This window comes from Balaenoptera ricei, chromosome 12 (genome assembly GCF_028023285.1).
Source record: "Balaenoptera ricei isolate mBalRic1 chromosome 12, mBalRic1.hap2, whole genome shotgun sequence".
In the NCBI taxonomy this organism is placed as follows: Eukaryota; Metazoa; Chordata; class Mammalia; order Artiodactyla; family Balaenopteridae; genus Balaenoptera; species Balaenoptera ricei.
Window position 1 is genome coordinate 58,433,949 of NC_082650.1, and position 25,544 is coordinate 58,459,492.

General features: G+C 39.3%; 1 protein-coding gene and 1 long non-coding RNA gene across 4 annotated transcripts in view; one reads left to right on the forward strand and one right to left on the reverse strand.

Annotated features, from left to right (window-relative positions):
* Window positions 1-19,048, reverse strand: part of LOC132376349 (uncharacterized) — a 327,639-nt gene extending 308,591 nt beyond the window's left edge. Inside the window, exon 1 of the long non-coding RNA XR_009506277.1 lies at window positions 18,872-19,048. This is a non-coding gene — a long non-coding RNA (uncharacterized LOC132376349). The remainder of the gene's footprint in view (window positions 1-18,871) is intronic.
* Window positions 19,049-20,868: 1,820 nt separating this feature from the next.
* The window catches only part of ASCC3 (activating signal cointegrator 1 complex subunit 3), a 324,300-nt gene continuing 319,624 nt past the window's right edge, over window positions 20,869-25,544 (forward strand). For all 3 annotated transcript variants that reach the window (XM_059941507.1, XM_059941508.1, XM_059941509.1), the window contains exon 1: window positions 20,869-21,099. The gene's annotated coding sequence lies outside the window, so the exon portion shown is untranslated. The remainder of the gene's footprint in view (window positions 21,100-25,544) is intronic.

A 25,544-nucleotide genomic window follows, 5' to 3' on the forward strand; every position in this document is an offset into this window, starting at 1 on the left:
AAGCCCATCCCTCTGCCCCCAGCCCTGGGCAAGCATGTTGTATCATGTATCAGCACATCTTTGTTCTTTTTATTGCCTGTTACTACTGAAGAGTATTCCATTGTATTTTGTTTACACATTTACCAGTTGATGAACATTTGAGCTGCTTCCATTTTTTGGCTATTGTGAATAATGCTGTTATGAACGTTCATGTACAAGTCTTTATGTGGACATTTTTACTTTTCATTTCTCTTAGGTAGATATCTAGGAGTGGAATTCTTGGATCATATATTAAAGCAATGCTTAACTTTTTGAGAAACTGCCAAACTGTTTCCAAAGCAGCTGCACCATTTTACATTCCCACTAGCAGTGTATGAAGGTTCCAATTTCTCCACATCTTCCAATACTTGTTATTATCTTACTTTTTTGTTGTGGCCATTCTAGTGGACGAGAAATGACATCTCATTGTCATTTTGATTTGCATTTCCCTGATAGCTAATGAGTTTTTTCATGTGTTTATTGGCCATTTGTGCACCTTCTTTGGAGAAATATCTATTCTGATCCTTTGCCCATTTTAATTAGATTATCTATCTTTTTAGTATTGATTTGTAAGAGTTCTTTATCTATTCTGGATACAAATCTCTTATTGGATATATGATTTGCAAATATTTTCTCCCATTCTATGAATTGCTTGTTTACTTTCTTCATGGCATCTTTTGAAATGTAGAAGTTTTTAGTTTTAAGTCCAATTTATCAATTTTTCTTTTATCCCTTGTATTTTTCTGTCACATCCAAGAATCACAAAGATTTTCCCCTATGCTTTCTTCTAAGAGTTTCATAATATTAGTTTTTACATTTAGGTGAGGTCTGTGATCCATTTTAAGTTCATTTTTGTGTATAGTGTGACACAGGAGTTGTGTCATTTTTTGCATGTGGATATTCAATTGTCCTAGCATTATTTGCTGAAAAGACTCTTTCCTATTGAATTTTCTTGGCACCTTCATCAAGAAAACTGAATGATTTTAGAAAAGCAGTAGACACACTCAGTCTGACAAGTCCCTGACCTATATCAAAGAAGAGTAGACCATTAGGAGAAAACAGTGTGACATTAAAACAAGAAGAGAATAAGATGAAATGGGTAAAATAAAGAAATAATGCAAAGGAATAAATAATATAAAAGAAGCATTAACATGCACAGTACAGAGCAGAAAAGGAACTACTGAATGTCTAACCTCTTCCAGCTATATACATATATATGCACATATAAATAGATGGATAGATTTTTTAAAAACTGTAAAGCAGAAGTTGATAAAAATGACAGACAGAATAAAAATGCAATATAAGAACTTTAGATGTTTTTCAATTAAGAAATTAGAATAATTTGAATAATAATTAAAGACATAGCTGAAGAAAGAATCCCTTAAGTAAAGATGTGAGTATATCAATGAGAAATGCTCAGAGCTTCCCTAGAAAAAAATCCAAAAGAAATCTCCACATAGATTTATTATAGAAAAAATGTATTAAAGGAAAATTCCTTTATAATCTAATTAAAATGGGCAAAAATGTATGAGGAAAAATGCTTTCTTTGCATGAAAGGGGCAATGGGATTGCTCCAGTTTCCTCTACTAAACAATAAATGTTAGAAGACAGGGGAAACATTTTAAGTTTTGAGTAAACAGACCTTTTTTTTTTTTTTTTTTTTTTTTTAAACCAAAGACTTTAAAACCTGGGAATGTTGTCTTTCATTTGAAAGCAACCAAAAAACATCTTAGAAATTCAAGGGTTATAGGGGCTTCCCTGGTGGCGCACAGGTTGAGAATCTGCCTGCCAATGCAGAGGACACGGGTTCGAGCCCTGGTCTGGGAAGATCCCACATGCCGCGGAGCAAATGGGCCCGTGAGCCACAATTACTGAGCCTGCGCGTCTGGAGCCTGTGCTCCGCAACAAGAGAGGCCGCAATAGTGAGAGGCCCGCGCACCGCGATGAAGAGTGGCCCCCGCTTGCCACAACTAGAGAAAGCCCTCGCACAGAAACGAAGACCCAACACAGCCATAAATAAATAAATAAATAAAATTAGAAATTCAAGGGTTTGCTCTCCACCAATTTATTTGAATAATAATAACGATAATAATCATAATAATCACAATAATAACAGATAACACTTATTAATGTGCCAGGCATTGTTCCAAGCACTTTACATATATATATATTAACTCATTTAATTCTCACAACAACTCTATGAAATGGATACTGTTGTTATCCCCATTTTATAGGTGAGAAACTGAGGCACAGAGCACTCGAGGAACTTGCTCAAGGTGACATGATTAATAGGAGGCAGATTTGGGTATGAACCCAGGCAGTACGGCACTGGAGGTCATGCTCTTAACCACCAAGATAGGCTTCCTCCACTACAGATGGTACTATATTTTTCTATATTCACAGCTCCTAACGTCAATGAAAGGCACTAGAAGTTGTTTAGAAGTTAAAAGAAAGTATTCAACTTTTAAAAACCTGAATTGTGTATTATGTACTAGTCGTAATGCTAGTCATGGGGATACAGAGAAAAAGACAGACTCAGCAACAAAGAGCTCCCCACAGTCTAGCACAAGAAGCAGATGAGTCAGCAAAGGCAGTCCATGAACGTAGCAGGGGGATGCAGAGTGCACAGGGAGAAGAGGCACTGAACTGGCAACCTGGGGGCTCAGCACAGTATTCCTAATTTCACTCTGCGACTAAACTCTGAGTTGGACCAAAAGCCCGTAGTGTTAGGCACCCACAGCTGGGCCCACCAGTCTTGAGTCAACTAAAGATAGAAGTTTTGCAAGTTCAAAAAGCAGCAGCAACAATTCTTTTTCCCTTTCCTTCCTGCTAAACAATGACTGGTTGTTGCCCTTTGATTCTCTTGTGCCTAATTAGACGCTGAAGAAGCTAGCCAGGCTTCCGTTAAACTTGACTGGAATGATGAGTTTTACAGAATCTTGCAGACATGAAAAGTGAATTGGTACCCACTTTCAGGTTTGACTCTATTCAGCAACTGTCCAAGGCAATGGACAATGGAAGCTATGGGAGGCTGAGCAGTTAAGACTGTAATTCTGTTTCTTTCATAAAAACCATGGTCAAATAGCCCAGAAATAGACCCCCATAAATGCAGTCAACTGATCTTTGACAAAGGAGCAAAGGCAATACAATGGGACAAAGATAGTGTTTCAACAGATGGAGCTGGAACAACTGGACATCCACACGTGAAAAAATGAACCTCGGCACAGACCTTACACCATCACAAAAGTTAGCTCAAAATGGATCACAGACCTAAATGTAAAATGCAAAACTATAAAACTCCTAGAAGATAACAAAGGAGGAAATCTACATGATGCTGGGTGTGGTGATGCCTTTTTAGATACAACACCAAAGACAACTCATGAAAGAAATAATTAACAAGCTGGACTTCACTAAAATTAAAGACTTCTGTGAAAGACAATGTCAAGAGAATGAGAAGTCACAGACTGGGAGAAAATATTTGCAAAAGACACATCTGGTAAAGGACTGTTACCCAAAATATACAAAGAACTGTTAAAACTCAACAGTAAAAAAACAAACAACTTGATTAAAAAATGGGCCAGAAATCTTAATAGACATCTCACCAAAGAAGATACACAGATGGTAAATAAGTGTGTGAAAAGTTGCTCCACAGCATGTCATCAGGGAAATGCAAATTGAAACAACAATGGGATACCATTACACACCTATTAGAATGGCCAAACTCCTGAACACTGACAACAAAGGCTGGTGAGGATGTGGAGCAACAGGAGCTCTGGTAACGTTACTGGTGGGAATGCAAAGTGGTACAGCCACTTTGGAAGATAGTTTGGTGGTTTCTTACAAAACTAAATACACTCTTACCACACGATCTGACAATCTCGCTCCTTGGTATTTACCCAAAGGAATTGAAAATTTATGTCCACACAAGAACCTGATATGCAGGGTTTTTATAGCAGCTTTATTCATAATTGCCAAAATTTGGAAGCAACCAAGATGTCCTTCAGTAGGTAAATAAATAAATAAACTATGGTACATCCAGACAATAGAATATTATTCAGCATTAAAAAGAAATGAGGGCTTCCCTGGTGGCGCGGTGGTTGAGGATCTGCCTGCCAATGCAGGGGACACGGGTTCAAGCCCTGATCTGGGAGGATCCCACATGCCGTGGAGCAACTAGGCCCGTGAGCCACAACTACTGAGCCTGCGCGTCTGGAGCCTGTGCTCCGCAACAAGAGAGGCCGTGATAGTGAGAGGCCTGCGCACCGCGATGAAGAGTGGCCCCCACTTGCCGCAACTAGAGAAAGCCCTCACACAGAAATGAAGACCCAACACAGCCAAAAATAAATATAAAAAATAAATTAATTAATTAAAAAATAAAAATGTTATAAAAAAGAAATGAGCTATCAAGCTCATGAAAAGACATGAAAGAAACTTGAATGCATATTACTAAATAAGCCAATCTGAAAAGCCTATATACTATGATTCCGACCACGTGACACTCTGGAAAAGGCAAAACTATGGAGACAGTAAAAAAGATCAGTGGTTGTAAGGGCATAGCAGGAAGAGAGATGAATAGGTAGAGCACAGAGGATTGTTAGGGCAGTGAAAATACTCTGTATGATATTATCATGATAGATATACATCATTATACTATTGTCCAAACCTGTAGAATGTACACCAAGAGTGAACTCTAAGGTAAACTATGGACTTTGGGTGATTGTGATGTGTCAGTGGAGGTTCATTCTTGGTAAAAAAATTTTACTTTCTCATGAGTGATGTTGATCATGAGGAAGGCTATGAATGCGTGGGGTCAGGAGGTCTATGGGAAATCTCCATAGCTTCCTCTTAATTTTGTTGTAAACCTAAAATTGTTCTTAAAAAATAAAATATTTTTTAAAGGGTCAAAAAAAAAAAGAAATTCAAGGGTTCAGAAAATATGACATCCATGTACCTTACTGGTATATTACTGTATGGGAAGGTGTGATGGTCTGCCCATACTATTTCTGAACCCCAAAGGAGGAAATATAATTAGATCTGGTTTTCAGGTTGGTGGAGGAAGGAATGCGGAGGTGGGAAGAGTTTGAACCTGTGATGCTTCACTCAGCTGTTTCATCAGGTTCTTTCTTAATGAAATGTGTTATTTCTTGAGTTATGACCTATAGTCCATAATTTAGGAGGCCTCACACTGTGAATTTAGTGCTTATTTTTCTCCTGTGGAGGGAGTAATTTATTGAAAAATATCGTTTCCTTATCCAGACCATGTGAGCAGAGCTCTTCTGCAGACCCACCTCCCTGACGGTAATTTGCTAATGAGAAAAGATATGGGAAAAGAGAGTGAGTGCCCTTTGGATATAGCCTCTTTTGGAGTGAAGGTCATTCAAAAATGCAACTAGCACAGAGGTCCAAACTCTGAGATTAACTGAAGTTTCACTTAGATTTAATACCATACAAGCACGATACATTTCAAGATTTCCAAGTACCTCACAACCTGTAAGTTTTCTGTCTTGATTCCTTCAAAATCGTACAGCTAATGCACTTAACCTTCACTTGGAAGTTCATTTCCACCTCAGGTACTGAAAGCAGTTTTCACTGAACAGTGTTAGGAAGAGCCCCAAGTCAATTTGGTTTAACTCAACACACTTACTTTTATACTTGCCCTGAACTTGGCACTATGCAAGTTACTGATGACAAGATAAATAACCACAAAGAGAAATCAACCACAGGCTTTATTCTTTAAGTGACTGCATAAGAACTGCCCGAGAGGTTGTTAAAAATGTAGGACCTGGCCCAGTTCCCGGAGGTTCTGATTCATTAGTTCTTCTAGGGGATCCAGAGTGAGAGATTCCTCTTTGGAAACATTTGTCTAGAAGCCAAGCACAGAATAGATATCTCAATATGATGTCAAAATTAACCATTATTTTAAATAATGGTTAAAATCATAGACTTTGGCACCAGAAAATCTGGATTGGAATCTAGTACTACTACTTACTACTATATGACATTAGGTAAGTTATTATTATATCTCTATAAAATCTTACCCCTAGGGTTGTTGTTGATGATTAAAATAAATGAAGGAATTTAAGTCTAAAGAAATGAATTAAAGCTTATAGCTTTAATAATTCTGTTTTACTGAGGGGTACTGTAACAAAATGTCCCATTACAATAAAGGGACTTGGGAATCAGTGTAGGCAAAGGGAGAGATGAAGACAAGATCTAGAGTCTGTATGGATGAAGAATGAGATTTTGAAATGAGAGATGAACAGAGATATCTAATTAAGAAGATTGCTTAAAGTTTGCTCTGTTGTGTGCAAGGTACATTTCCCAAAGAAAACTTCATAACATTTACATTAGTAGCCAATGTTTTTGAAGTTGGACTTGCTTTTGCAGGGAATGCCAGAAGAAGTTGAGTCTGTTCTCAGAGTGGGCTGGGTGCAAGAGAAAAGGCTGCTCAAAGGGTATAGTCATATTTTTATTACATAAGTAAAATGCTACTAGTCTGACACATAACAAACCTCCAATACAGCTATGATTCACAGGGTGCCATGTGCTCTAAAAAGAGGCATGTAGTAGGTTGAATAGAGACTCCCCAAAGAGACATGTCCACATCCTAACCCTCAGAACCTGGGGACACTGTCTTATATGGCAAAAGATGTGATTAAATTAAGGATTTAGGGCTCATGCATAAAATATCTGCATGGGCCCTAAATGCAATCACATGCATTCCTATAGATATGAGGCAGAGAGGGTTTTGAGACCTAAGAGGGGGAGGCAATGAGATTGGAGCCATGAGGCTGCAAGCCAAGGAACTCCTGTAGCCACCAGCAGGTGGAAGAGACAAGGAACTGATTTTCCCTCAAAGCCTTTGGAGGGAGCAGAGCCCTGTTGACAGCTTGATTTCAGATTTCTGGCCCCCAGAACTGTGAGAGAAAAAAATATCTGTTGTTTTAAGTCACCCAGTTTGTGGTAATTTGTTACAGCAGCCATCAGACAGGAAACAACAATTTTTTCTGAGAAATATAAATGGTGGCCATATGGAGAGATAAGAAATAAAATCAGGTACGTTCAGTTAAGTCTTTGAATGGCACAACTAAGAAGCCAAAACTCTAAGGCCTTGGTACTCAAAGTGTGGTTTTTGGAGAAGCAGCAGCATTACCTCAGAGCTTTTTAAAAATGTAGAAGTGGGGGCCACATTCCAAACCTACTCAATTAGAATCTGCATTTTAACAAGATCCACGGATCATTTGTATGCACTCTAATATTTGAGAAGCATGCTTCTAGGGCAAGGCTACTGGAAGATTTTGAAAGATTTAATGCAGATCAGTGACAAGGTAATACTTGCATTTTAGGTCAAACAATCTGGTGGTATTATGAAGAAGAGATTTGACAGGGGTAAAACCCAAGGCAGAGACAAGTGACTGCAACAGTACTAGTAAGAGATTATGAAGTTTTGAACAGAGATGGTGGTAATAGAGATGAGGAAAAAACAACACAAATTTAAGAAATATTCAGACCCTGGTCTGATGTGTACTAATGCTGCTCACACCTAGGTTCTATAACGTGTCCTTATTCTTTGTGCTTCTATTTCTAAGAGGATCTCAAAATGGGATTCTTTCTGGCATAGTTTCTACTGAAGCACCAACAGATGACAGGATACCCAAGTGAGTATGAGATACCGTCTCCTCTCCATAGGCAGGTTTACAAAGGAAATGTGTTCAAGAAACTATTACATGGGACTCTCTCTCTGAGTCTGCCCGTGTATCTATCCACATGTACTGTACTTTTTTCTCCTAATAAATACTTGTTAAAAAAACAGGGCTTCCCTGGTGGCGCAGTGGTTGAGAATCTGCCTGCTAATGCAGGGGACACGGGTTCGAGCCCTGGTCTGGGAAGATCCCACATGCCACGGAGCAGCTGGGCCCGTGAGCCACAACTACTGAGCCTGCGCGTCTGGAGCCTGTGCCCCGCAACGGGAGGGGCCGCGATAGTGAAAGGCCCGCGCACCGCGATGAAGAGCGGTCCCCGCACCGCGATGAAGAGTGGCCCCCGCTTACCGCAACTAGAGAAAGCCCTCGCACGAACCGAAGACCCAACACAGCCAAAAATAATAAATAAATAAATAAATAAAGTAGCTATAAAGTTTAAAAAAAAAAAAAAAAAAAAAAAAACAAAAAAAGAAACTGTTACATGATTCTCTGAGCCTTCACCAGATTTAGGATATAAAGAAGTGTCACAGAAAGTAAAGAAGCTTCTTTAGAGAACTGCCAACTATGTTGTAGGCACCTACCCCCCTGCAGGGAATAGAGTATGACCTTCCAATCTCACATCTAGTGGGGTTACTGACAGGGGACCAGAGGAGAGCTTTGAAATGTGTTTTCTGCACTTGGAAAATGCAAAGAACTAGTGTACTGATGTCCCAAAATGCTTAAGTGTACTGTACACTGAGATGTGATTCCACTTCCACCCCAGGAAATTTAGAGGCTAAGAGCATGACTGACTACTTGGTGGAGCCAGAAGAGTGCCGCTGCTTTAGGACTGGCCTTCGCTCCCAAAACTTATCAGGGCAAGGGGCGTAAGCCAGGGAGAAGAGAGCTAGAGTGGGTCATCTTGGGGTCTGTCCTATAAAGCCATCTGGAGGAGAAAGAGGTTCCCCTCAAAATGAAAGTATAGGTGCACAGCGGGCTTCCCAGGGCCTGAGGAAGGAAAGATGCATCAGTCAGGGGACTGCAGGAGTTGGGAGCATCTAGTTGAGAACCTTCAGAGTCCTCAAAAGTGCCCCCCAACAGAAAGAGCCGGCTTTAATCATTTGCCTTTAATCAGGACCTGCCAGGGTCCCTGCTTTTAAAATCAGAGAGGGAAACCACCAGGCTCTGTAGCCAAGCAAGAAATTTCCTCCATCTCCTGACCTCCTTTCAGCCCCCAACTTGTAAGGAATGTGTGTGTCCTTGGAAATGACAGCGCTAAGTGGGGTGGGAGGATGTTGCCATACGGAGAAAGGAGAGAGAAGGCCCACCCCACTTCTTCAGTTCAGGCCTTTGGCTCCAAGTAGGCTTAAATAAACTGGTGGAAGGGAGAAGAATTTACACTAAATCCAATTCTTCACTTTCATTTTTATACTCTAGTGAATAGTCTAGTATTAAATAGTCTACTGAATCACAATAGCGTTTGTGATCTAAAATGACAGTGGAAAGTTACACTATCTAAAAGTAAACAACAACAACAACAATAAAACTATAATCTCATGGGAGTTTTCCTCCGGGAACAAGTAATCCATTCCAATAAAATTTAAACGAACTGTGAGAGAAAAAAACGTTTCATTTTGGCTATGTCAAAAGCTATGCTTGCTCCAGTATGCAGATTAAATTAGAATTCTAGTAAATATTGCTCGTCACCCCTCAGGTCAAGAATCTAGTAAAGTGACAGATGCCCTTCCAGAGCCTGAACCTCCAGAAGCGATGCCGGCCTCAGAAGGCGAAGAGGAGGAAGGGGCCCTGGAGGCCATGCTGGCTGTGCATTGCAGGTGGGGCCATCCCGTTGGGCCCCTGGCTCTTCTCACCGCCCTCCACGCACACGCCTCTGAAGCCTCACTTGCGCTGCACCTCTATGATGAGGCATCACATTCTGGAGGAGTTCTTTGCTAATTATCTCTTCACTCTTTGCAGCGGTTTTGAAATCTCATCTTCAGGAGTATAAACAAAAGGATCTTTTGCGGGGCTGGGCAACGAAGTCCATCTTCTTGCAAAGCACTTCTGAGAATGGATTTGATTGCCTGAATATTGAGGACTATGTACATTTTTTGGTCTTTAAAACACATAAATGAATTTTATATAAATGGGTTTCAATAAATTTCTGCGTTAACACTTTAAAAACATAACTAAATAAATAAAAATAATACCTTAGATGTTGGCTTCCTCAGAGGAGTGTGGGAAGTTGAATTGGTTCATTTAGGTTAGAAGATGGCTAAACAGATAAAGATGGCTTCTGGCACTTGTGTCAGTTGTGGGCATTAGTAACCCCCATTCATGTCTGCAGGACGTGGTCTCAACACACTTAGGATATGGTTGTCTATTTCCAGAGTTTCAAACTATGAGAGGATATTTTACTCTTTGTGCTTTTATAAAAGGAAACACTATAATTGGTGCTACACACTTAATAAAAAATTGTTGTTTATAATTGTTTTGCTTATATATGTATTTATAATTTCTTGCTGTGTCTCTGTGAAAGCTTAACAAGAGAAATTCTCCCATAGAGCGTATATGTCAGAATTTATTTTGTAAAATTCACTTTAGGGGTTGTTAAATAACCAGGTCTGTTCAGAGATGTGTAAATCTGAGGCTTTATGTTCAAGCAGACAATTTTTATCATTGTACATTGATTGTACCTAGATTTTAAATTTTCAAATGACTCAATTGATGAAATCCATATCACATTTTAAATGAAGAACTTATTTTTAAGCAACCTTCGATATATATTTTAAGTACTAATACTAAAATTAATTATCTGTCCCTATTTTTCTATCTTTCTTCTGCATAATAGCAACATAAACACCAACAGACAGAGCTGTAACCAAAATGAGTCCCTTCTTCTGGTCTAGAAAATACTAGGATTCTAGATGATAAACCATTCAATAAAGAAGGGAATGAGGTAACCCCTGACACCTTTGTCATCGGTCCCCAGGTCAAGTCCTCCTTTATGAAATTCCACATCTTGCCAAAAGATGGGGCTCTTGTATCCAGCACAGAAACTGAAAGTGATAGAGAAGAGAAGGCTATGCAACCCGCGAGGGCCTTTTGCTAGCAAGAAAGTTCAGCTTTGGAGGATGCGCCAAGAGGCCTTTAGACACATTCTTTCAGTCAGATTGTCAACCTCTTAGAGACTCAATTTCCTTACCTGTGAAATCTAGATAATAAAAGTGAGAATAATAGAGTTCTGGAAGAAGTGCTTATTAGCACAATGCCTGGCAAAAGAGCAGATAGGTGGGCAATGAATGTTAGCTGTCATCCCTAAAAGCCAAGTGTTTGTCTTCTCTGTTATTGTGTCTGCTGACCCATAGTAGGTATTCAATACACAATGTATCACTTGAATGAAAGGCTGAATGAACCTTTGAATCAACCTATAGAGTTAGCTAAACATAGCTTTTAGTCTGAGCCTCTTGAGCCTTTGAAATCGGAATCTTATGCATGACTTGAACCTTGCCCTTCCTGACCAATGACTCTATAGTATCTGCCTGCCCGACCTGTGATTTGATTGACTTTAACTGTTCTGGTCCTGCTAAGGTGGTGTTTCAGTTTTCAGCCTGTTTCAGTTTGTTTTGTATCTTACTATATCTTAACAAGAACAAAAAAATCACAACTCATCTTAAACTAGGAAGAGAGCTAAACCTATCAAAATAGTAATAAAAATTATTTTAAACAGAAATTTGACATCAACAATAAGTGGCACCTTAACTCTTTAAATCTTTTAATTTCATTTTAAGCCATAATGGCATTAGTTCCTCAGAGACAATTCCTCAACACATTCATGTAAAGAAAAAATGTTCAAAACATAGGGACGATTTTAGACAATTTCACCCTTCTTTATGGAGGTTTTTGGGAGTTTACATTCTTTCTAGGGAAGTCTTACCCAATCCCCAAGCCTCAAAATCACTGAAATGTTGCTAATTCAGCCTTGTGTTTTAGTATTGTCAGTTCTGGTATTATTGCTCCTGGAAAACTCTCAGTTTTATTGTGTAGCTGTTGCCCAACTTTCAAAAGTACAAGTCCGTAATCTTGGTAGAATCCTCGTATTTATATATATAGGACAATTAAGGAGGAAGAAAATGTTAGTGCTCTTGCTCCAATCTTAACTCTCTTGTCAAATATGCTGAGATGCTTCATAATAATTCAGAATCCTTAAAAATACAAACTCATGAAATTAATCATTGAGAAAAAATATTCTGAAGAACCAATTTAACTTTAGGTTTCAGAAACAACAAATTCTCCAGTGAGAGAAGTGAAGATTTAGGGGTTACGTAGTAAAGAATTGGGGCTCGCCCAAAGAGAAGGCCTGGCCTTTGCCCTCAGCCTTACAGTATCTGCCGTTTGCCTGAGGGCCTTGGGTCCTACTGGGTTGTCTAACAATATGATCTAGGGTGGGGACTGGCCACACCCATACAGTCTTAGGTTGGGGGCTGGCTCTTCCAAAGGTCCAACTGTGTGAGTTAGGGTGGGGGCTTTGAGTCACAAAGTATCCATAGACCTGGAAACTGGGATTAAACAACTGGGCGATCAATCAAGCCTACATAATAAGGCCCCCCCCAGAACCTCTGGACACCAACCTCAGGTGAGCCTCCCTGATTGGCAGTACACTGTGCATGTTGTCACACATCAGTGTTGGAACAGTACCATGTCCTGACTCCATGGCTAGAAGACAACTGAAACGCTGCATTTGAAACCCTCCTGGACTCTGCTCTATGTGTGTCTGCTTTTGACTAATCTTAATCTGTATCCTTTCCCTTTAATAAAACACAACCATGAGTATAACAGCTTTCAGTGAGTTTTATGAGTCTTTCTAGCAAATTATTGAAACTGAGGTAGTTTGGGGACCCCCCCACCCATACCCCTGCAAACTTGCAGTTGGTGTCAGAAGTGAGGGTGGTTTTGTATAAGGATGGTGCCTCTAACTTTGTAGTTGACCTAAACTTCTCATAGGGGATTTCCAGATTTGTCCAGGGTTTTCCCATAAGAAAAGACTTTAAAATGGAGGGTGGAAATCTCTCTTTCAAGTACCAACAAGCCTCACAAATTAAGACCAAGGTAGCAAAAACCTGAAAAAATGTTGCGTGATATATTATTTTATTTATATGAATTTTAAAACTAGGAATATAATCTATGTTGATAGATATCAGAATAGTGGCTTCTTTGGGGTGGCTGCGGTGGGGTCAGGGGATTTGAGTGCTGACTGGGAGGGTCATAAGAATATCTGGGAGAGTTAGAAATGTTCTATAACTTGATTTGGGTAGTAGTTACATGAGGTGGTATATGGCACTGTACAGTTAAGATTTGTACACCGGTACATTTCAAAAAAGCTATACCTCAATAGAAAAATGTGAAGTCCTTTGTCACATAATAAAAGAAACACTGAGGGTAAAAGAAAAATTGTATTTATTTAATAGATACTTGGTGTCTAATATGTGTCAGGCATTCTGTTAGTACTTGTGGATACAACATAAAGCAAAAAACAGAAATGGCACTTGTTAATAGATGACCAAATAGTCATTCTTAGCCTTTAGGCTACCATCAGCAACAGCTTGCACTTTAAAATTCAGTATGTGTTTATTCTCTAGGATTAATCCTACAAATAAACCTTTTATAATTTTGCATATGAAACATTTTGTTCTACCTATTCTTATATGCCCAGTTCAGTTTTCACTATTTCCACAAAGGTTTTTAATGTCTTGTATCCAGAGGTGGCCTACCTTTACTTTGAATTCCTTTTGCACTCATAAAGTAAGTATCACGAAACTCCGCACTTAATTGTTCTTGAAGAGTCTTGAGTGTTAAATTTGTCTTCTACCCAAACTGTAAATTCCTCTAAGTTCCCTGAGACTAGAGATCATATCACGTTTTTCTTTGGAATGTTTCACACTGCTTAGCAAAGTGTGGACTTTGTGGTATATGCTTAATTTCTTGTGGGTAGAATGAATGAAAACTTCACTTTGACCACATTGAACATGCTTAAGAATAGGTTACACTTCAGGAAAAATTAATCCTTAAAGTAATTACTATTCAGGATTTCATTTTGCCATTTTTTACTAGCTCACTTTTTATGTGTTAGAGATAAAAGTTATTCTTGACATTTTCTTCTGTTCCTTTTGGCTCAGTTCTGATAAGAAGGGAAGAGAGGCTATTCTTTTTTTTTTTTTTTTTTAAATTTATTTTTATTTATGGCCGTGTTGGGTCTTCGTTTCTGTGCGAGGGCTTTCTCTAGTTGTGGCAAGCGGGGGCCACTCTTCATCGCGGTGCGCGGGCCTCTCACTATTGCGGCCTCTCTTGTTGCGGAGCACAGGCTCCGGACGCGCAGGCTCAGCAATTGTGGCTCACGGGCCTAGTTGCTCCGCGGCATGTGGGATCCTCCCAGACCAGGGCTCGAACCCATGTGCCCTGCATTGGCAGGCAGATTCTCAACCACTGCGCCACCAGGGAGAGAGGCTATTCTTATCTGTTTAATACCAGTATATTTGCTTTAATTGAGAAGGAAAAGCATTCTGGGTGAAACATTTGTCTCCAAATATTTCCTACCTCCTGATTATTTAACTTAGTACAGGGTTGCCTGAAATAAATACTACATTTCCCAGCTTCCCTTGCAACTCAGTATGGCCATGTGACTGTGAGTGAAAGGTATACTTTCAGTTTCCCAAGGGATGCCCTTTGGTTCCTCCTCTTCCTTAGGACTGCTACTTGGAATATGGTCATGACTGTGAGTCATCTTGGACTATTAAATGAGGACAACATCCTAGAAATGGCAGAGCAACGAGAAGGTGCATGTGTCCCTGGATGAATAAATCGAGAAAGAAAGTACAACATTCTAGGATCACCCATGCATCCTGTATATGAGATGTCTATTGTTTAAGCTACTGTTATTCTGGGTCTCATTATATATAGTCCCACCTTATCCATGGGGGTAATCATAGAATGGCAACAGTTAGCACAGAATGATTCTTCCCTTCCCACACAGTACTTTAAGGAATAAACATGTTTCAGCCCCAAACTTTGGGTGGATCATTTGCTTGTATAAGACAACCAGACCTAGCTTCTGCTATCAAAAGACTAGTTAAAAATTAGTTTTGAAGCTAACTGCCTCTAATCTTTTTTCCCCAAGGTCCCATTCACACACACAAACATATACTCAAATGCATGCTCACACTGACCACGGGGTATCACCTGGCATTTGGGCAACCAATTGGATATCAAGTTAAAACAGCCAATAAGAACTGGGTGAATAGTAGTTTTCATTGCATATTTTATATTGACTTTGAGTGGTGTTGCTTTTTAATACCTAACCTTGACTGCATCCTTGAAATTGGCTTTTGTCTGTATTTTGTAATATTTTATGAAAATTTAATGTATCTTATTATCTTATAAGAAATAGTTAAAAATATTCATCCACTGAACAATTCATAATTTCAAGGCTGCTAAAAGATGCATAACTTCCATTTCGTATGTTCAACTTGGAAATTGTTATAGCTATACATACTTCAATACCTTGAGCTTACTCTAGTATATTCAAGCATCTTCTACTTCTTCTCTCCTATCTCACAGAAAAACGTCCTTCTACCAAAATAAAGAAAAACCTCACCCATGGTCTTCAGTGCATCCTTGTCTGCCTTTACCTCCTTATTTCCTTACTTAGCTAATCTCTTTCTTATAGGTTCTTTCCCTTTATCAATCCTTGCCCCTCCTCTTCTATCTTAAAAACACACACAGACAAAAGTCTCTCTCAGACCCTAATACTTCTTCATGTATTGCCTTGCTTTTTTAGACAAAAATGATTATCATCAGTGTTTTCATTTTCCCACTTCTCATTTACTCGCTTACATTTCCATATGATTCCATCTTTATCAGGTAACTAAGTGATTCCAATTCATCAGTCACTTAAATCTCCAAGGACATTTATTCAGTCTCTACTCTCCTTGACTTCGAGCAGGAATTAACCTTGTTGATGACTTTAAAAAAAAAATAATTCTATATATCTTTGCTTATCACTTATCTCTTTGATCACTCTCCTCCTTTTCTAGCTCTCTTTCTTCCTCCCAATCCTAGGTATAATGGATACAGTTTGTTTTGATCCTTTTCCTGATAATACCTTTTCTGAATTTCTTTTAAGGAACTACCCCTGTCTACATTTTATCCTTGCACCGTTTGATTTACTACAACTTCATTTTTTTCAAATCCCCTGCCTTACCATCTATTCTACTGAATGCCCCCTCTACCCATCCCTGCCCCCGCCCCAGCATTTCCTCCTCTAAGACTTGCTCCTTGAACCCTTCAGCTTTGTGCTCCCATCTACACTGCTTCCTCTCTAGACAATGCACAGCCCTCTTCCATGATTTTTTTCTTTGCCTTTTTCTAGGATTGATACACCTTTTCCAGAATTCCATGGTTTCCTCTTGGTTTTTGCCCTTATTTTGCTGGAGTATATGGTCAAGTAACTTTCTAAAAGATCATACCGGAGGAAAGTGTTCTGTGGTTCTCCATCCTTGCTGACTGAAAATATCTTTACTTTGCTCTTGTAGTTAATTGATAATTTGAATGAGTACAGAACTCTAGACTGAAAAATATCTACCATTAAAACTTTGAAAATATTCTGTAATTGTCTTCTAGATCCAGTGCTGCTGAGTAGGTCTTATTTTTATTCCTTTGTTGGTAAAACGTTTTTTTATGTTTGGAAAATTTGCAGGTTTATTATTATTATTCATAGTTTTTATTCTTGATTTTTTTTTTCCTCACTTAAAAAAAATCTCTTTCTCTTCTACTGATTGAATTGGCTGGTTGGACTGGCTCACCATGACTTTTATCTTTTTTCATATTTTCTGTTTATGTCTTTATATCTTATGTTCTAGATTTCCTTGATTTTTATCTCTAATACTTCCAATGAATTTTTTATTTAAGTAATCATGTTTTTAGTGTCTCGGAACTCTATTTTATTCTTTCGTTGCTCTTTTTTCAGAATATTTGGTTTGTATCTTATAAATCCAATATATTCTGAATACTGGAGTATATAAATCGGAGTGATTTTAAAAAATGTCCTTTTTTATTTAATGAATTTTAATGGCTTCCTTTGCAGTTAGTTACTCTGTTTTTCTTTGTCTTTCTCTTTCAGAATGGTGATTTTCCTGATTTGCCTGTTGATTCTTCATTGTATGTTCCTACATAAAAAGAGCTGGTCATTGATGTGGTTTTCCTTTGCTTTTAGTAAGTAGGACATCTTCCAGTTCTTTCTCCTGTGTGGAAATTGTGAATAAATGGCCAGGGCAGGGCCAGAAATGCCAAATATCAGGTTTCACTTTAGGATGGGTAGGCAAGTAGCTAGCTGGCTCTCTGAATGCTGGCTCTGAATGCCAGAACAATAGTGGTTTTGCTCTGTGTTGTCAACATAAAAGTTTTCACTTCTTCTCTACTATTTGTGCAATTAACTTGGAGGAGACTTTGGGGTCTTTTTGGTTTCTGTTTTTGTCTGGTGGCTGATGTGTCTTTGTCTGCTCTCAGTGTGCATGGATGAGAGAAGGAAATGTGTATTGTGACTGATTCACTTGTACCATATTTAGAATGTTATCTCCATTTTCAGCCCTTATTCTCACTTCTGCCCTCTGCCATGCTCCCAACCAACTCTTTGGTAGCGTCTTCACTATATTTTTTTGGGCATTGGTTTTGGGTGTTATTACTAGTCAAATCACTACTATTAGCTTTGTTATCCAGGAAATTGTTGAAATTTCATTTACTTTTCTCCCCTTCTCTACCTACTGTCCTCTCCTTAACATAAGCACATACATAAAAACACACATATCTTTATTCTTTTATTTACTCTTTGGTTTTTCTACTTCTACATTTTTATTTCAGTAGTGTCTAGGAAAGAATAGTTGGCAGATGATATGCCAAGTTCACCATCTTGAACAGAAACCCAAGAACAACTCTCTATATTTTATAAGCATATATTTTGCCATTTGAATAAAACATATTGCAGAATCCTCCCTAGCTGACTATCCCTTGGATTTGTGACCACCTCTACAACATTCTTATTCAAAGGGAGATAGAATTACTACCAGGGTAATGGGAGGAGCTCACATTTCTTTAAGTCTTTGGAACTCTAACAGATTCATTTTATTAAGTGAGGAAGAGGACAAAAATGGTGGTTGGGTAGGCAACCAACAGTCTGCCATGGTAGTGATCTTTTTTTCCTTCCCAACTCAGTTCATTAAAAAGTTTAGGGAGGCTTATTTTAGAATTGAGTCTTTTATTATTCGGTATCCCCCAGCAGTTAAGTGTCAGTTCCAGGTAAGGAACTGCACTGGGGTCCATCAAAGATGGACTTTTAAGACCCAATGTTGCAAGCAGGGGTAGGGAAGACGGCAGGACATTGCACTGAGAATAGGTAAAACCAAAAAAGGCCTATAAGCTAAGGCTGTGGGACACTAATGAGCTGGGCAGACCTAGGGGTCTTACATACTGAGATACTAAGAGACTGAGGGGCTGGAAATGAGTCTGGAGCTTATTAACCCATCCCAACAACCCATGAGGTGACAAAGGCTGAGACTGAAAGGCTAATTTGCTAATATGATGGAACACAGACATGAAAGAGCCAAAAACATGGATGACTTTGTTGAGCCACTGAAAATACCCCACCCTGAGATTTTGGTTTTGAGACAATTTTGGAATAATTAAGGTAATTTTAGTCAAATGATCTAGTTACATACACATACATATATAATTTTTCATATATGGGGTCATATTGTATATATATTGTTTTGTAAACTATTTACTCAATTGTATATCTTGATATGTTTCCACATCAATTGATTCCACTTTACAGATGTGCTATAATTTATTTAAATCAACCCTCTCTGGAACATTTTTTGGTATAATACATTTTTAAGTACAATGAGTTTTAATTGGTTGCCCAACCACCCATTAATTTCAACCCACTATACTCAGTATTGCCAAGATAATCTTACAATCCCAGTTGGTAACTGCCAAATCCCGATTGCCTATAGAACTAAATTCAAAATTGAGTCTCTCCTTACAGACCAGTTTCTAGCCAATTTTGACTTGTCACTACCTTCTAATAAGAACCTTCCACTATAGACAAACAGGTTACTCACCACAGAATGCATCTGCAGTCTTGTTTCCTTGTCTTTGCTCATGGCATATTTTATGGACAGTCTTCCTCCTCTTCATGAGGAATCTTGTCATCAGACTGTCCTTCCATTAACGTTTTGGAAAATCCCCCAAGGACTACAAAGGGTACAAAGATAGTTCTCAGAGTTCAATGAAGTATATTTCCTTCTAGGTCAGGATTATCTAATAGAACAAGATACAAGCGACTTATGTAATTTAAAATTTTTCTAGTAGCCAAATTAAAAAAGTGAAAATAAGTGAAATTAATTTTAATATACTAACCCAATATCTACCAAATATTTCAACATGTCATCAATATAAGAATTAAGCTATTTTACATTTTTTCTTTGTACTAAGTCTTTGAAATCTGGTGTGTTATTTCACACTTACTGCATGTCTCAATTTGGACCAGCCACATTTCAAGTATAAATATTCATATTTGGCTAGTGGCTACCCTACTGGACAGGGCAGTTCTAAGCAGTCTATTTTCGATATCCTTCTTGTCCCCTAAGTCTCTGAAACTGTGATGAGAACAATCTGTCATGTAAACTCCTAGAACTTATTGTTAGTACCTCTCATTATCATATAGCCTCCTTGCATTTTTTACCTTTTGATGCATTTGACTTGTCTCATAGCTAACCTGTAAATTCTAAGGCTGGAACCATGAACTGATTGACTCTCAAGGTTGTAAACACCTTTAACAAAACCATCAACGAATTCTTCTCGTGATGCCTGGTTCCCCTGCACCTAGTTCCTATTAAGTAAGCCTTCAGAATCTACTTAAAGTCAAATCCAGGGGTCAAGGCAGCCATGTAACCTAAAGCAGACACCTTCTCTGGCGAGTGCTAGAAGGGGATCTTCTTTTCAGGATCTGAAATCTGTTTCTCTCAAGTCTGCATCTCTTGAGACCACATGAAACAAATCTATGTTACGTGATGAGTTTTTACATATTTGGAGACAGTCCCAGTAGCTTTCTCTCTTCTGTGAGAATCTTCCCAAGGTCAAAGAGTACTTCTTCATTCGTCATGCTTTTGAGCACTCTTCATCATTTTGCTCTTCTCTGAAATAATTCCAACTTCTTTGAGGTCTTCTTAAAGTGCTTGATCTAGAACTGAACGCAGAACTACAGAAGTAGTTTGGGCAGAGAAGTGTATAATTGGATCACTATTGGCTGCCTCTCTATAAAACACGGTTCTATGAGGTGTCAAGACACATTCCTTACGAGAGGGGTATGGAAGCGAAAAAAGGAGCCACAACACATTATTAACTCATACCGCCTTTGCATGCCCGGCTTTTAGCCTAGAACTGTACACACATACAGCACATTCTTGAGGTTAATTTTCCTTAATGTCATCTTCCTGATTCAATTGAGCCAGGGAATCTTCAGGCATTTTGTTTTTGGTGGGGTTCGTCCGACAAAAGGACCGACTAGAAGAGGTAACTTTAAGAGAACTAAACTGAGAATCCAGAAAGCTTAAGGAAGGCGGGACTTGAGAGGAAGGAACCGTATATAAAGTGACCAGAAGCCAGGATTTCTGGCTGGCGATGACAATGGCAATTACTTGGTTCTTCAGTCATACTCAGGGCTCCTCTCTCCTTTACCTGTAATAGGAATTACCTCCTCCAGGTCTTCACCTTACAGAGAAGGGCGGTCGGGGAGAAGATGGAGCCGACTCAAGGAACTGCAGGGAAAGATGCTCAGGTAGCGACCTGGAGGTGGCAGGCCCGGCCTCGCGAGGGCACCCCACAGACCCTGAGTCCCGGGAACGCGCGCGCCCGCGCCCACGCCCGCCCGGGGACGCAACCTCGCCGCAGGCCCGGTCCCACTCAGCGCTGGGCGGGCGGCAGGCGGGGCGGCGGCGCGCGCACGCGGGGGGGTGGGGCTGGGGGAGCCGACGTGCAGACGTTGGCGCCGCTGCGGGCGGGTGACGTGTAGGCCCGCGCTTGCTCCGCCCTCTCCCTCCTCTCCGGGTCTGTGGGTCTGTCCGGCTGTCGGGTTGTCTTCGCGTACCCTGCCCCGTGGCTGGGCGGGACCCGGCAAGCCCGGCGTGGGGTGCGGGCGAGGACGCGGCGGGGCAGCTGCCCCTGGCATCCTCTGCACTGCCCTCCGCCCCTCACCCGGCGTGGGAAGTAAAGATCAAACCGAAACGGAGGGAGGCGCGGAGGCAGGAGCTGGCGGAGTGATGGGAAGCGCATGAACCGGGGCCGAGAGGTGAGGAGAAGGAAGTGGGAGGAGGAGAAGGGGCGCTGCGGCCCTGAGAAGCCGGTAGGAGGCGGGGCCAGGGTGCCCCTTGGACGATTCCCGTTCGGCCCCGGAGGCAAGCCCGGACCTGTCATCCCTCTCGGGGCCGGAGACTTGTCTGTGGTCTCGGATAGTCTCGTCCTGCTCTTGGAATTTGTAGGGTGGGGGTGGGAATCAAAAAATGAAACAAGAGTCACATGTGGCCAAGGTGTTAGGCTACAACCCAATTAACGTGGGTAATTTTTGTTTTATTTTTCCTGTGCGTGGGTAATTTGTTTTCATTAGGTTTTTTGTTTGTTTTCCCGTTACAAAAATGTAGTAACTTTTTCGTTTTCTTCACGTGGACTTGGGAGAGAAATCAGCTTCCTTGTATTTTTTTACCTCCACACTGAAAAGTAAATAAAGTGGGTGGGGAGTGGACCATGGTGAATTTAGCAATCGAGGAGTCTAGAATGTTACTTCGAAATAAGTGTTGTATGTGCGAGCGTGCTGAGGTGTTGTGGGTACGTGGGCAGTTCTTTTAAATAGGCTTCTTATCACACATTAACTCATTCATTGACTGCAGTGTGTTCGTGTATTTTGCTATTTAGTTTAAAAGAAACATTTTAGCGGTAGCTAAAAATTTTATATGAATGGTATCACATGTGTAGTTCAAACTGGTAATCATATTTTCTGTCTTTCTTTCCCGAAGTCAGATTAGATTGAAGAGCGGTCACCATCACCAGATTTCATGTTTCATAGATTGAAATCACTTTTCTGATTTTCAGAGTGTTCTCAGAAGTTGAGAATTCAGCTTTTGATTCCACTCTGGATTGTGCTTCTCTTCATGTATCTTTCATTTTTAATGATAATTATAATAATATTCTTGCCTAAGAAAAATGCTTCTTAGAGATACCAGTTAAGTGTAAGCTAAATAATATTATTTAAGTGAATTAATTTTTCATGGCTTAGGTTGTGATCCCTGCTGAATAGTTTTAGTTTTTGTTCATTCGTCATTCACTTATTTATGTCTTCATATGTACCAGGCACTATGCTAGGCCTAGGAAATCAAGAGACATAGGATGTCGGTACTTATGGAACTTTCTGTAGTCCAGCGCCCTTTTAGTAGAGAATCTGGACTAGGGCTCCTCCTCGTGTCATGGATCTCTAGTTGACCTAAGCAAGGCTTTTTGCAAGAATAAGTTATTGTCAGTGTTTATATGTAAGTGGCATTGAAAGAGGAGCAGATTGTTTTACTTGCACAGCATGACTTGATTTTGCCTTTGATCAAAAAGATGGTATGCATGCTAGTGTTTTGCCAGTTAAGAGGAGTAAGTTTTCTTTTTGCAAACTTGGCTTAGTTGTAAAATTCACAATTGGAAATCAGTTTCTACCTGAAAAATAATACTTTATTTTTCCAGTTTTTACATTGGTCTGAGTGTTAATAACTTGTAATTCATAAGCATTCTATACACAAAGCATATTCATCAGGAAAATGTATAGTACTTGTTGAATGAAGTAAATTTATTGCCCCATAGTACCTTCCATGGGGAGGTAGTTAACATGAGCCCTTTTAGTACAGAATAATCTTGATGTAACGTGGCACAGTTTTCAACTTTGAGCAGATATCTACCTGAAACTGAAATTACAGCAAAGACATTTATGGAAAGAAAAAGTGCATAATTACCAAGGAGGAGAGAGTAAGATATCTAATATGTGTTTAGTAATCATCCAAAGGGAGGCATTATGTGTTATACTCTAAAGTTACTTAAAGTAGGGACTGGATCTTATTTCTCATTTCTTTTGCCTGGTATACTTAGCACATAGTTGACAGACCCATATAGATGTTCATTAAATCAATATGTACCATCTCATTTGAGTATTTTGCATGTAGATGAGCAAGTATGTTTGAGTGAGTTTGTCTATTGTTTGTTCATTTTCCAGCTCTGCATTGGCTGTGATAGTCTTTTTTTTTTTTAACACCATGTGTTTATATTTTAATGATTTTCTTTTTTTTTTTTTTATATATTTTATTTATTTATTTTTGGCTGTGTTGGGTCTTCGTTTCTGTGCGAGGGCTTTCTCCAGTTGTGGCAAGCGGGGGCCACTCTTCATCGCGGTGCGCGGGCCTCTCACTATCGCGGCCTCACTTGTTGCGGAGCACAGGCTCCAGACGCGCAGGCTCAGTAGTTGTGGCTCACGGGCCTAGTTGCTCCGCGGCATGTGGGATCTTCCCAGACCAGGGCTCGAACCGGTGTCCCCTGCATTGGCAGGCAGATTCTCAACCACTGCGCCACCAGGGAAGTCCCTGTGATAATGTCTTATAGGTTGTCCTAATTTATTTCTGAAACTGTCTCTGTGATTCAGAGTTAATGCAATTCAACTCATGTTTGAGTATTCTGATTTTAATCAGATCATTCAGCCTGAAAGCGGCATAAAAAATCATTTTGTAATTCCTCTTCATTTTATTGATCAGAAAATTGATATCCTGAGAAGTTAGCTGATTTTCTACCATCAAACAAAAATTGGCATCTGAACTAATGTCTTTTTATTTTTATTCTACTTCTTCCTACTACAGTCTGTCTCTCCTCATTGTTATTTGAATAGAATAACTCTTGGAGACCTTTGTAAATTAAGATAGATTCCCATTTTATCTTTCTGGTTTTGGAGTTTTTCGCTAGTTTTCCTCCACTTCTGTGATTCCCTCTTTAAAGAGAATTCTTGGGAATTGCATTCATTACCAAAGGTTTGAACTGACATGGAAAATTAGGGTGCAATTTTGAGAGGTACCTGATTTAAAGATATAATATGTAAGACATTTACCGGTAACAGTAAGCATTCTCAGGATATGTTTTAATAAGATAATTGGCAAGAAATATTTATAGTTGAAGAAAAGAAAGTTCATACCTAGTTATTTAATGACTAAACCAAAGATTGTCAAACTGCTGAATCATAATCTTGGGGGGGGGGTGTCTAGAAATGTCTATTTTCAAGCAACTCCCCAGTGATTCCAGTGCCACCAATTCATATTGTTGAAGAACTTCTACATTAAAGCATATGAATTCAAGAGGCTCTTAATTTTGGATAATATCTATTCTATTACACCAGAACTTCAAAAGAAGGAAGGTAGTTTATCTCAGGATTATGGAGTAGTCAGGGAGGCAGTTGCTAATGTTTTCCAGCATTTTCAAAGACTTGCTAGATCATTTTCAAACGAAGTCAGTAACTAGCAAGTTACTCAGTTGTGTGTAGCTAAGAAACATGGCATATGAATTTGATAAAGGAAAACTTATATTCCATTCCAAGTGAGGAAATCCTTGCTTACCGATGAGACAACTTGTCCTTGTAGAAAAATTCTTGAAAGTGAATAAAATGTCCAACAAGCCAATCAAATAGAACAACGTAAAAATGATAAATTCTACTCTTATTTATAAATATTGATAGATATATGTCTTAATCTTGATTTAAGAAACTTAATTATAAAAGTCTACATAAATGATTTATAAGAATAAATTAATGACAGTACACAATCTGCAAAAATAATTTCAGTGCATCTTTTCCCAGTGCACATATATTTTCTAAAATGAGACCTGCTTTAAGTAGTACCTCTAACACCAGGGAGGCTCACTAAACGTTCTTTTTGAGCATTCTTTAAGGAGTGAAGGAAGCTTTGCAAAAATATTAGCAATGCTTTTACTCTGGAGATTGGTGTGGTAAGGAATACCCTAAAAATCAATTCTGGAAAGCTTCACAGTAATACTCTGAGTACACATCATTGAACAAATATTTATTGAGTTCCTTGGCACAGACCAAGAACCATACAGGGTACCAGGGAAAAGAAGACATACATCACTTTTGCACTCTTGGAGATTATAGTCAAGATGTTGGCTTTGGGAGACTGTTCAATGAAATTCCTTAAGGCAAGGAAAGATACTAATGTATGGCCATTGAATGCCCCTTTAGCCAACCTGAAGTTAGCAAAGTAGAGGCTTTGTCACTGATTAAAAAAGTGAAAAAGCTTGTATCCTAAGTCACTGATTTTGGCCATCAGCTTGGAAAAAAATGAGTGTGTTTTAGAGAGTTTGAAGGGTGGCTTGGCTTAACACCAAGTTTTGAAAACTCCTCTGTTTGTATTTATTAGAAACAGAACGCTGGAAGAACATAGCTAAAATTCTATATCCATTGGACACTTTACCACATGTCTTGACAGCGTTTGACATGGTTGACCATACCTCTTCCTTAAAACTTATCCTTTCCTTGGTTTCAGAGACACCACCCTGGCCTTATTTGGCCTCCTGTTGTTCAGAATCTCCTTTATAGACCTTTCTACCCATTTATTCTGTAAAGTCTTGTGTTTCTCCAGCTTCTGCTGTCTTGTCTTCTTAGTCTTCACACAAATCCTTGGGTGATTTTTATCTATTCTCATGATACTCCTT